The sequence below is a fragment of the Ceratotherium simum genome, chromosome 30 (genome assembly GCF_057802395.1).
Source record: "Ceratotherium simum simum isolate JZ-2026a chromosome 30, ASM5780239v1, whole genome shotgun sequence".
Lineage (NCBI taxonomy): Eukaryota > Metazoa > Chordata > Mammalia > Perissodactyla > Rhinocerotidae > Ceratotherium > Ceratotherium simum.
Window position 1 is genome coordinate 27,573,673 of NC_141929.1, and position 10,782 is coordinate 27,584,454.

The 10,782-nt window shown below is 39.8% G+C and overlaps 1 pseudogene; it reads left to right on the forward strand.

Annotated features, from left to right (window-relative positions):
- The first annotated feature begins 882 nt into the window (after positions 1 to 882).
- LOC147913126 (U6 spliceosomal RNA) lies at positions 883 to 978 on the forward strand (annotated as a pseudogene).
- Positions 979 to 10,782: the final 9,804 nt, after the last annotated feature.

Sequence of the window (10,782 nt, forward strand, 5' to 3'; positions counted from 1 at the left end):
AATAAATTCCGAACTCCTTGGTAAGTCATACGTGTCTCCCAAGTTTTGTGTATTAGTTTTCTGGGGCCACCATAACAAAATGCCACAGACCGGGTGCCTTGAACAACAGAAATTTTCTCACAGTTCTGGAGGCTGAAAGGCTAGGATTAAGGTGTTGGCAGGGTTGGTTTCTCCTGAAGTCTCTCTCTTTGGCTTCCAGATGGCCACCTTCTTGCTGTGTCCTCACATGGCCGTCCCTCTGTGCATGCACATCCCTGGTGTTTCTCTCTCTTTGTGCAAGGACACCAGTTGTATTGGATTAGGGCCCACCCTTATGAACTCTTTTAACCTTAATTACATTTTGAAAGGCCCTATTTCCAGATACAGTCACATTGGGGGTTAGGGTTTCAACATATGAATTTGGGGGGGACACAATCCAGTCCATAATAACCTGGTTTCCATCTTCATCCTCTGACACTTACACATTGTTACCCTATAATAGTTTCCCAAGATCAAAGATTGGCTAAAGATGTCTGACAGAACACAACCACACACACTCACCTTCCCACTTCCTGCCTCAAATCTCCTGAAACTACCCATTCTGTCTCTTTGTGGGTATTTCATATGTATACATGAAACTCATAAAAACACAGGAAAACAACGAAGAGTGCCACCCAAGACGAGAAGTACACAGGAATTCCTGTCAGATAGAAAGCAGATAGGATCAGATTCATAGAAAAACTGGAGCCAAGAAAAACAGTTTAAACACAGAACGGAAAAAACTACTACTAAGGAAAGTCGAGCAGTTCAGGGATGGTCTAAGCTCAGTCAACAGATACCTGGAGCAGGAGGAGGTGCTGGGGCAAGAGATGTAAGAGATTCGTGAGAACCAGGTCAGGGATCGCTTCCATAGCACAGAGAAAAGTGAGAGCATGTCAGAAAGATCAGCATGGCCCCTGCACAAGAATGAAGTGAATTTGTGAAGCGTTCCATATTTTTCATAGTATCACCCCACAGATTACATGCTAATCACAAAAAAGAAAACGTACTTTTGCAATGGAGAGACATGGTGGTCACTACCCTACAGAAGTGATCAAACCTAACACACTAATGGTGGGACAAGCTGGTATTATGTGCCTGTAGATATCGTACAGTATATGTGTGCTGAATCACCTATGAAGTGTTCTTCAAAATATGTAAATCCAATCAAGCCTCTAGACTTAACTTTACAGGAAATATGGGAGTGAGGGAGGGAGGTTTGAGAAAAAGTTGAATGACACCAGGAGGAAACAAGTGGACAAAATCAGTATGTGGAATGGCTGGCCCCATGGCCTAGTGGTTAAGTTTCACATGCTCTGCTTTGGCAGCCTGGGTTTGGATCCCGGGCACGGACCTACACCACTTGTCAGCCAGTGCTGTGGCAGTGACCCACATACAAAATAGAGGAAGATTGGGACAGGTGTTAGCTCAGGGCAGATCTTCCTCAAAATAAATAAATCAATAAATAAGAATGTGGAACATTCTACAAGGGCAGAGCTGGTAAAATATTGTCTCAGGGAATCCGGTGCATGACTCTAAGATATATGTTTATGACCCCAGAAAAACTTAAGATGGTGCTTCATAACCCTCTCAGGTATACAAAAAGGTCTCTAAGAATCTTAAGGGCATGCCTCATAGCTCCTCTCAGCTAGAGAGTAGTGCTTCTAATGTTCTTAAGGATGTGGTCCAACAGCAGTTTCACAGGGAACACAAGATTAAGAAAGGCGTATCTCCAAGAGTCTGATCCTGATGTCATAATGGGATGAGACTTTGGAGGAGTCTTGGAAAAGGGTGTGTGTATTTTGCATGTGAGAGAAAGGCAAATAATTTGTGGCCAGAGGGCGGACCATGGCAGTTTTTAAAACATAGCTTCAAATTCTTTGAATCTGGTGGGCTTTGTGACTACTTCAAACAGTAGAGCATGATAGAAGTGAAGCTATGTGACTTCTGAAGCTAGGTCACAAAATGTAGGGCAGCTTCTGTCCTATTCACCAAAACGTTCGTAGTCGGATCCATCAGCAATTATATAAGAAAACTTGATACCGAGCAATGAGCTCACTCTGCTCACTATGATCTGAGCCAATTAATCACAACGAATTAGGGATCGGAAAAGGAAGCTTTAATTTGATTAGCTGGCATAATTTGGAAGACAGCAGACTAATGTCTCAAAAAAACCATCTTCAAGAATTACAGAATCTTGAGGTAGTTATATAGGGCAAGTGGGCAGTAAGGAGGGGGCTTAGAAATGTCGGCCTTCAGGCATGATGGACTGCAGGGTCTTTCATTATTCTTTTCTTCTGTCAGTGATGATGAATATCCTGTAGGTGTGTTTCCCGCCTGTGGTCAGCCTGTTCCTGGAGAGAAACTCATGGAACAAAGTTTTAATTTATCATGCTATAGGGGAGTACATGTGTAAGCAGAGGCCATAAATCAGGAGAGCATGTGAATTTTTTTGGAGTAGGTGCAGAGCGGTGAGTAGTCACACAGAGGAGGGGCTGGGGCCATTTAGTGTAACAATATGGGCTCACTTCTGTTCACTTACAAACCGACTACTCTGAGGACCCCGTGCTGGAGAAGCTGCGTGGACATGCTCTGGTGGGCAGTCCCAGCTGTGCCCAGCCTTCCAGCTATTCCAACCAAAGTGCCAGACATGAGAGTGATGCCATCTTGAACCCTCCAGACCGGTCCATTTGCCAACTGAATACCACCAAGTGACTTTTGTCAATGTCATGTGAAACAGAATGATCACTTGACTGAGCCCTGCCTGAATTTGTGATCTACAAAATTGTGAGATATAATAAAAGTTGTTTTAAGCTATTAATGTTTTGGAGTATTTTAAAATTTCTTCATATAGACAACCAGAACAGAATTTGGCTCTTCAAAAAGTCAATGTCATAGGGAGGGGAAAAGATGGTGGGTCTGTTGAAAGGGCTATAGCAACCAAATGCAAAGAGTCAGCCTTGATTGACTTCTCGTTCAAAAAACTAGATTACAAATACTTTGGGGACAACTGGGGAGACTTAAACACAGACTAATTTTCTAACGTTTTTAGGAAATTATTGTTAATTTTGTTAGATATGATCATGGTATTGTGGTTATATAGAAAATGTATTTCTAGGAAATATGTGCTAGAGTAATTATGGATCAAGTGTCATGATTGCAACTTATTATACAATGGATCAGCAAAACAATCATACACACACATGCTTCGTGCACACACACGAAGCAAATAGCAAAAAATTAACAGTTGTTTGAATCTAGGTACTATGTATATGGCTGTTCATTATACAATTTTTTTAACTTTTCTATATGTGAAAATTTTGTAACAAAAAGCTGAGAAAAAAAAGATCAGAGAAAATTAGCTTATGAAAACATTCCCAACTTTATTAGTCATCAAGGAAATGCAAATTGAAACCAAAATGCAATACCACCCACCAGAATGGCTAAAATGAAAAGAACAGAAAAGTGTTGGCAAGGCTGTGAAGCAAGTGGAACTCCCTAACAGACCACTGGTGGAAGAGGAACATGGTACAACCACTTTGGAAAACCATTGGTAGTATCTACTAAAGCCAACATATGTCTACCCCATGACTTAGCAATTCAAAAGAAATCTATACACCTGTTCACCAAAAGATATGTACATGCACTATTGATCATAGCCTCAAACTGAAAACTGCCCAAATATAGATCAACAGGAGAATGAATAAATAAATATATATTCATCAGATGGAGTGTTATACATCAACAAGAATGAACAAACCACAACCACAAAGGGCAATGTGGATGAATCTCGCTAACTTGCTAAGTGAAAGAAGGCAGACACAAAAAAGTATGTGTTGTATGATTCCATTGATATAAGACTTTAATAAAGATAACAGAAATCTAAAATGATAGAAGTCAGGATAGCAATACCCTTGGAGGTGTAGTGACCAGAAGGGCACCCAAGACTCCTAGGTGTTGGTAATGTTCTCTTTCTTGATCTGGGTGCTGGTTACAAAGATTGTTAAATTTGAGCAATTTTCTAGATATATTTTCCATTTTAATGGAAGGAAGGAAGGAAGGGATGGAGGGAGGGGGAGAGAGAGGGAAAGAGAGAGAGAGAAAGAGAGAGAGAAAGAAAGGCAGGGAGGGAGGGAGGGAGAAAGGAAGGAAGAAAGGGAGGAAGGAAGGAAGGAAGAAAAAGAAAAAAGAGCCAGGCCAGCCATCCCTCTTATCCCACAAATATTGAACACTTAGCCGCTATGTCATTTGTCCCCAGGATAAAGCCTTGACTAGAGCTCTCTGAAGTAAGACTTCTGAAACTGAGACTAAGGAAGGTGCGAAGTGTTCCAAGGAAGTTACGACCCTGACTACCCCTCTCACTCAGAAGACAAGCTGCTGCCTATCACCCTCGCCTTTCCCCACATGATGGTCTGTGTGATTAGGAGCCCCAAGATTTACTTCTGAGCTGCAAAAATAGATGGATGGATGGATAGATAGACAGATAGATAGATAGATAGACAGACAGACAGATAGATAGATAGGTAGATATAGATAGATAGGTAGGTAGGTTGGAAGATAGGTAGGTAGGTAGGTAGTAGATAGGTAGGTAGGTAGATAGATAGGTAGGTAGGTAGGTAGGCAGACAGATAGATAGATAGATAGATAGATAGGTAGATAGATAGGTAGATGATAGAGAGAGAGAGAGAGAGAGAGAGAGAGAGAGAGAGAGAGATTCAATCCTGGCTCCTAATTATAAGTATGGACAGATAGCTAAGAATCACCAAGAGTTAGAAAAAAATGATAAAAAAAAAAGCACCCAACTCAACAAACAGAAAAATGAATACCCAAAGAAACGGAATTAATGAAGCAATCAGAAGACTTTAAAATAATTATAATAAATATTCCCAGAGAGAAGCAGCTGCTAAGGAAAAAAACACTCAGTTTTTGGAAATTAAAAATATTATTACCACACACACACAAAATTTAATAGGTAGGCTGTATAGCAGAATAGACTCAGGTGTTAATGAGCTGGAAGAAAAATTGAGAGATTCTTCCAGAGTGCTGCGTCAAGGTATAGAAGATGGAACCTATGAAAGAAAAGCTGAGACATGTAGGCTAGATCTAGAAGTATCAACACCCAACTAATAGGAATTCTAGAAAGAGATCAGAGAGAATGGAGAAGTAAGAAAATAAGTAATAAAAGAAAATTTCCCTTGACTGAAGAATTGAACCCTTAGATTAAAAGGTATCACTCAGCTCTAAGCAGGATAAACGATAAGATTATCAACACCCAGATTGTGAGCTGACAGTTTATAAACCTGAGGATAAAAAGAAAACCCTAAACATTTCCAGAGAGGACAAATAGGTTACTGACAAAGGAACTCTTTAGAATTGGACTGATATCCGACTTTTCACCAGGAACTGGATGTTAGAAGATAGAGCACTATGTTCAAAGTTCTGAGGGAAAATTATTCTGAATTTAGAATACTATACCTGGTCAAAATAGCACTCAAATGTGAGGCCAAAATACAGATATATTCAGATAGTCCAGGACTCACAGATTTTGCTACCCATTGACTCTCTACGAATAATTGCCTAAGGATGTACTTTATCAAAAAGCATAATTAAAATGAACCCAAGAGGGGCCGGCCCCATGGTGTAGTGGTTAAGTGCGTGCCCTCTGCTGCTGGTGGCCTGGGTTCAGACCCCGGGCGCACACCGATGCACCGCTTGTCAGGCCATGCTGTGGTGGCATCCCATATAAAGTGGAGGAAGATGGGCACAGATGTTAGCCCAGGGCCAGTCTTCCTCAGCAACAAAAGAGGAGGATTGGCACGGATGTTAGCTCAGGGCTGATCTTCCTCAAAAGATAAATAAATAAATAAAATGAATCTAAGAAAGAGGAAGATCCAGGGTACAAATAATGAAGCCAAAACTATGAGTTATTCACCTTTCTATTCTAAGACCCAAAACAGTACTTGACACACACAATAAGCCCACAACAGCTGGAGAGATGGTCTCAAGTCCGGACTGTGCAGGACTGTGCTGGTATGCAAGGAGCTGGGGCTGAGATCTGTAGGCAAAGCGGAGACACTACGTTTTTAAGTCTACCTATTTTTTCCAGCCTTGATAGAATTTTTTGACTAGGAACCATGTCTTTTTTCATCTTTGATTCCCCAGTTCATGACAGGATAATTAGTAAATGTTCAATAAATGTTGGCTGAAATACTTAGAGTAGTCAAATCATAGAGACAGAAAATAAAATCATGATTCCCAAAGGCTAGGGGGAGGGGAAGAATGGGGATTTATTATTTAACGGGTGCAGAGTTTCAGTTTGAGAAGATGCAAAAGTTCTGGAGATGGATGGTGGTAATGGTTGCACAACAATGTGAATGTACTTAATGCCACTAAACTGTACTCTTAAAAATGGATAAATGGGGGGCCGGCCCTGTGGCATAGTGGTTAAGTTCACATGCTCCACTTTGGTGGCCCAGGGTTTGCAGGTTTGGATCTCAGGCGTGGACCTACACACCACTCATCAAGCCATGCTGTGGCAGCATCCCATATACAAAGTAGAGGAAGATTGGCATAGATGTTAGCTCAGGGACAATCTTCCTCACACACACACACACACACACACACACAGGTTAAAATGGTAAATTTTATGTTATATATCGTTTACTACAATTTGAAAAAAAAAATTTTAATGTTGGATGAATAGCATGGTAACCAGAATAATTGCCCCACAAAGATGTCCAAACCTTAATTCCTTGAACCTGGAAATATGTTATGTTACATGGAAAGGGAGAATTAAGGTTGCAGATGGAATTAAGTTTGCTAATCAGCTGACCTTGAGAGGGGGAGATTATGCTGGATTATTTGGGTTAGCCCAATGTAATCACATGAGTCTTTACAAGGGAAAGAGGGAGCCAAAAGATGGAGTCAGAGAGAGATTTGAAGATGCTGCACTGATGGCTTTGAAGATGGAGGAAGGGGTGATGAGTCAAAGAATGCAGAAGCTGGAAAAGGCAAGGAAATGGATTCTCCCCTAGAGCCTTCAGAAGTAACGAGGACTTGCTGACATCTTGATTTTAGCCCAGTGAGACCCATTTCAGGCTTCTGGCCTCCAGAACTGTTAGATAATAAATTTATGTAGTTGTAAGCTACTAATTTGGTGGTAATTTGTTACAGCAGTAATAGGAAATGAATACAAATAGCAATGACATGATTAGAAAAAATTTTAATGTATAACCACATTCAGTTTTTATTACTATGAACTATTTCAGGCACACCAAAAAGGCACAATTATCTGATTACTTATATATCCAGGCCTGCACAACACGGAAAGAGTAAGCAATTAACATGCAAATCTGATCATTTTCTCCTTAAAACCATCAGCGGTTCCTATAGCTTGCAGGAGAGAGCCCAAATCTTTGCTTCTTTCTGGGCTCCTGCTTGCAGCTTTGGCCTCATCCTCTGCCTGTCCCTCTGGAAATGCTGAATTTCTGGTATTCTCATTCCTGAAGTTCGCTCAGGCCTTAATGTCTTTTTCCATGCTGTTCCCTCTGCTTGGATTGCCTTTTCCTCCTCTCTTCACCTGGCTAGCCCCTACTTCTCAGCTCAGATGTTCTCTCTCTCCTCCACAAAGCCTTCCCTAACCTCCGGATTCAACTAAGTTCCTTTTTTTTTTTTTTTTTTTTGGTGAGGAAGATTGTCCCTGAGCTAACATCCATGCCGATCTTCCTCTATTTTGTATGTGGGATGCTGCCACAGCATGGCTTGATGAGCGGTGTGTAAGTCCGCAGCCAGATCTGAACCCATGAATCCCAGGCTGCTGAAGTATGCAAACTTAACCACTATGCCACCAAGCTGTCCCCTTAAGTTTCCTTTTTGTCTGTACTATAGTGATAACATCCACTCGAGACGGTTATACTAATACTTACTATTACAATGAAATTATTTAGACTCCCCAAGGGATCACAAGCTCCTTGAAGACAGTAGCTTTGTCTATTGGCTTATACCGGTATTTGGTGACTGTTTGCTAAAGCCTGAACTAAAGCTGCCCCGATATATAAGAAAGAAATGTGTAACAAGCCCTACATTGTTTTAAAAATACAGTCTGGAGAATCGGATTAAATAAAAAATAGTAACATTATCTACTTTGATATATGAAAAGATAATGTAGTACTCTTCTATTTTCAGAAAGTCACTTTTAGTTTCATAAATTTGATTTCATTTTAAGAAGAGTTTAAACTCTTCATCTTAAAATTCAGCAACTATAACAAAAAGATATCCTTTTTTCACCTATCAGATTGACAAATATTTAACAAATTTGAGAAGACACTACGTTGGATAAGACTGTAAATTGGTTCAATCTCTTTGGAGGGCAATTCAGCTATTATCAAAATATAGAGTGAACATATTTTTTGTTGCAGTAATTCTATTTCTAGAATTTTTTCTACAGTATCCTGCACGTGTGTGAAAAGATATGTACAAGGACATTTGTTGAAACATTGTTCCTAATAACAAAAGATTAGAATCAACTAAAGACCTATCAATAGGACACTGGTAGAATAAATTAAGGCAATTTTACTTTGAAACACTACAAAGCCATTAAAAAGAATGAGGTGGATCCATATTACTGATCTGATATGATATTCAAGTTATATTTTTTCTTCTTTAAAACTGTTGATGATTTTATTAATAAATATAATGATAATTGATAAAGACTGCAAGCCAAAGGTACACTTCTGAAAATATCAACTTTAAATTTTATTTATTCAGTACTAATTTTAGGTGATAAAGTAAAATTAGTGATGCAAGCCAAATGATACAGGAATCAAATTCAATGTGCATAATGCTCTTGACAGAATCAAAGGAATTAAATTCTTTGAAGAAAACCAATGATTATGATTCTTAAACATCTGTCACTGATGCTAAACAAATTGCAGACTCTCTTGATTTTGACACCAAACTTTTCCACCGTTCAAAAAATAACAAGGAAAAAGAAGATCTTCAACTAAAAATCTCATGATCAGAAAGTTATAGTCTTAAGGGAAAAAAATCCACTCCAATAAGGCAAGAAAAAGATATAAAAGACATACAGCTTGGAAAGGAAGAAGTAAAACTCTCCCTATTTGCTGAAAAAACACCAAATGCTGGTGAAGATGCAGAGAAACTGGATTGCTGGTGGGAATGTAAAATGGTAATTAAAAAAAAATCTTTGGCAGTTTCTTATAAAATTAAACGTACCGTTATCATATGACCCAGCAATTGTACTCTTGGGCTTTTATCCAAGAGAAATGAAAACTTACATTGACACAAAAACTTGTACACGAATGTTCATAGCAGCTTTATTAATAATAGCCCCAACCTGGAAACAACCCAGGTGTCCTCCAACGGTGAAGGGCTAAACAAACTGTGGTGCATCCATACGATGGAATACTGCTCAGCAATAAAAAAGGAATGAACTATCTGATACATGTAGCAACTTGGATGAGTCTCCAGGAAATTATGCTCAGAGAAAAAAGCCAATACCAAAAGGTCACTTACTATATGTTTGCATTTATATAACACTTTTGAAAAGACAAAATTCTGGACATGAAGAATAGATTGGTGCTTGCCAGGGGTTCAGGATTGGAGAGGGGATAGAAGGGAGTTGGGTATGATTATAAAAGGGCAACATGAGAGATCCTTGCGGTGATGGAGCTGTTCTGTATCTTGACCATGGTGTTGGATACATAAACCTACACGTGGTAAAATTGTATGAAGTTATATCACATAAAGGAGTACAAGTAAAAGTGGAGAAATCTGAATAAGGTGGATGAATTTATCAATGTCAATATCCTAGTTGTGATATTGTGTAACAGTTTCTGCCATGGGGGGGTTGGGAAACTGGGTACTGGATACATGGATCTCTCTGCATCACTTCTTTTTTTTTTTTAAAGATTTTATTTATTTATTTTTCCCCCAAAGCCCCAGCAGATAGTTGTATGTCGTAGTTGCACATCCATTCTAGTTGCTGTATGTGGGACGCGGCCTCAGCATGGCCGGAGAAGCGGTGTGTCGGTGCGCGCCCGGGATCCGAACCCGGGCCGCCAACAGCGGAGCACGCGCACTTAACCGCTAAGCCACGAGGCCGGCCCTGCATCACTTCTTATAATTGCATGTGAACCTATAATTATCTAAAAAACTTTAATTAAAAAAAAGCAAGATGCAGAACAATGTACATAGCATGCTACCATTTTTGTAAACATGGGGGCTATCTATTTATAGACATGCTTGTCTTTGCACAGAATATTTTTAGAAAGATATTAACAAAAATGGTAACTGTTTTCCTCTAGGAAGGAGAACTAGGAGATCGAGGGTCAAGGGGAGGAGGGAGACTTATTTTTCACTGTCTAATCTTTTGCACGGTTTGACCTTTTAAACCCTTGCATGTATTACTTTTACATTAAAAACTCCAATAAATTTAAAAATAAAGCAAATGTGAAATTTAAATAAATACATATTTTTGTAGTGAAAGTAAAGATAAGCCCTTCTAAACCATCACTTTATGTACTGTAAAGATCCTATGCCCCTTTTAATGGGGGAAATCAGGACTTTTACTGGGAGGAGATCGATCCTGGGCAAGTGCCAGCAGCATGCACCCCCTTAGAAGGCCACTGGTGTCTCCTAATTTATAAGTGCTGGGTGGGGAAGGGTGTCACGGCACCCCACGGACTGACAAAGGCACCATTTGCCAACATTCTGCTGCTGGCTGTGTAGACAGCCCCGTGACTC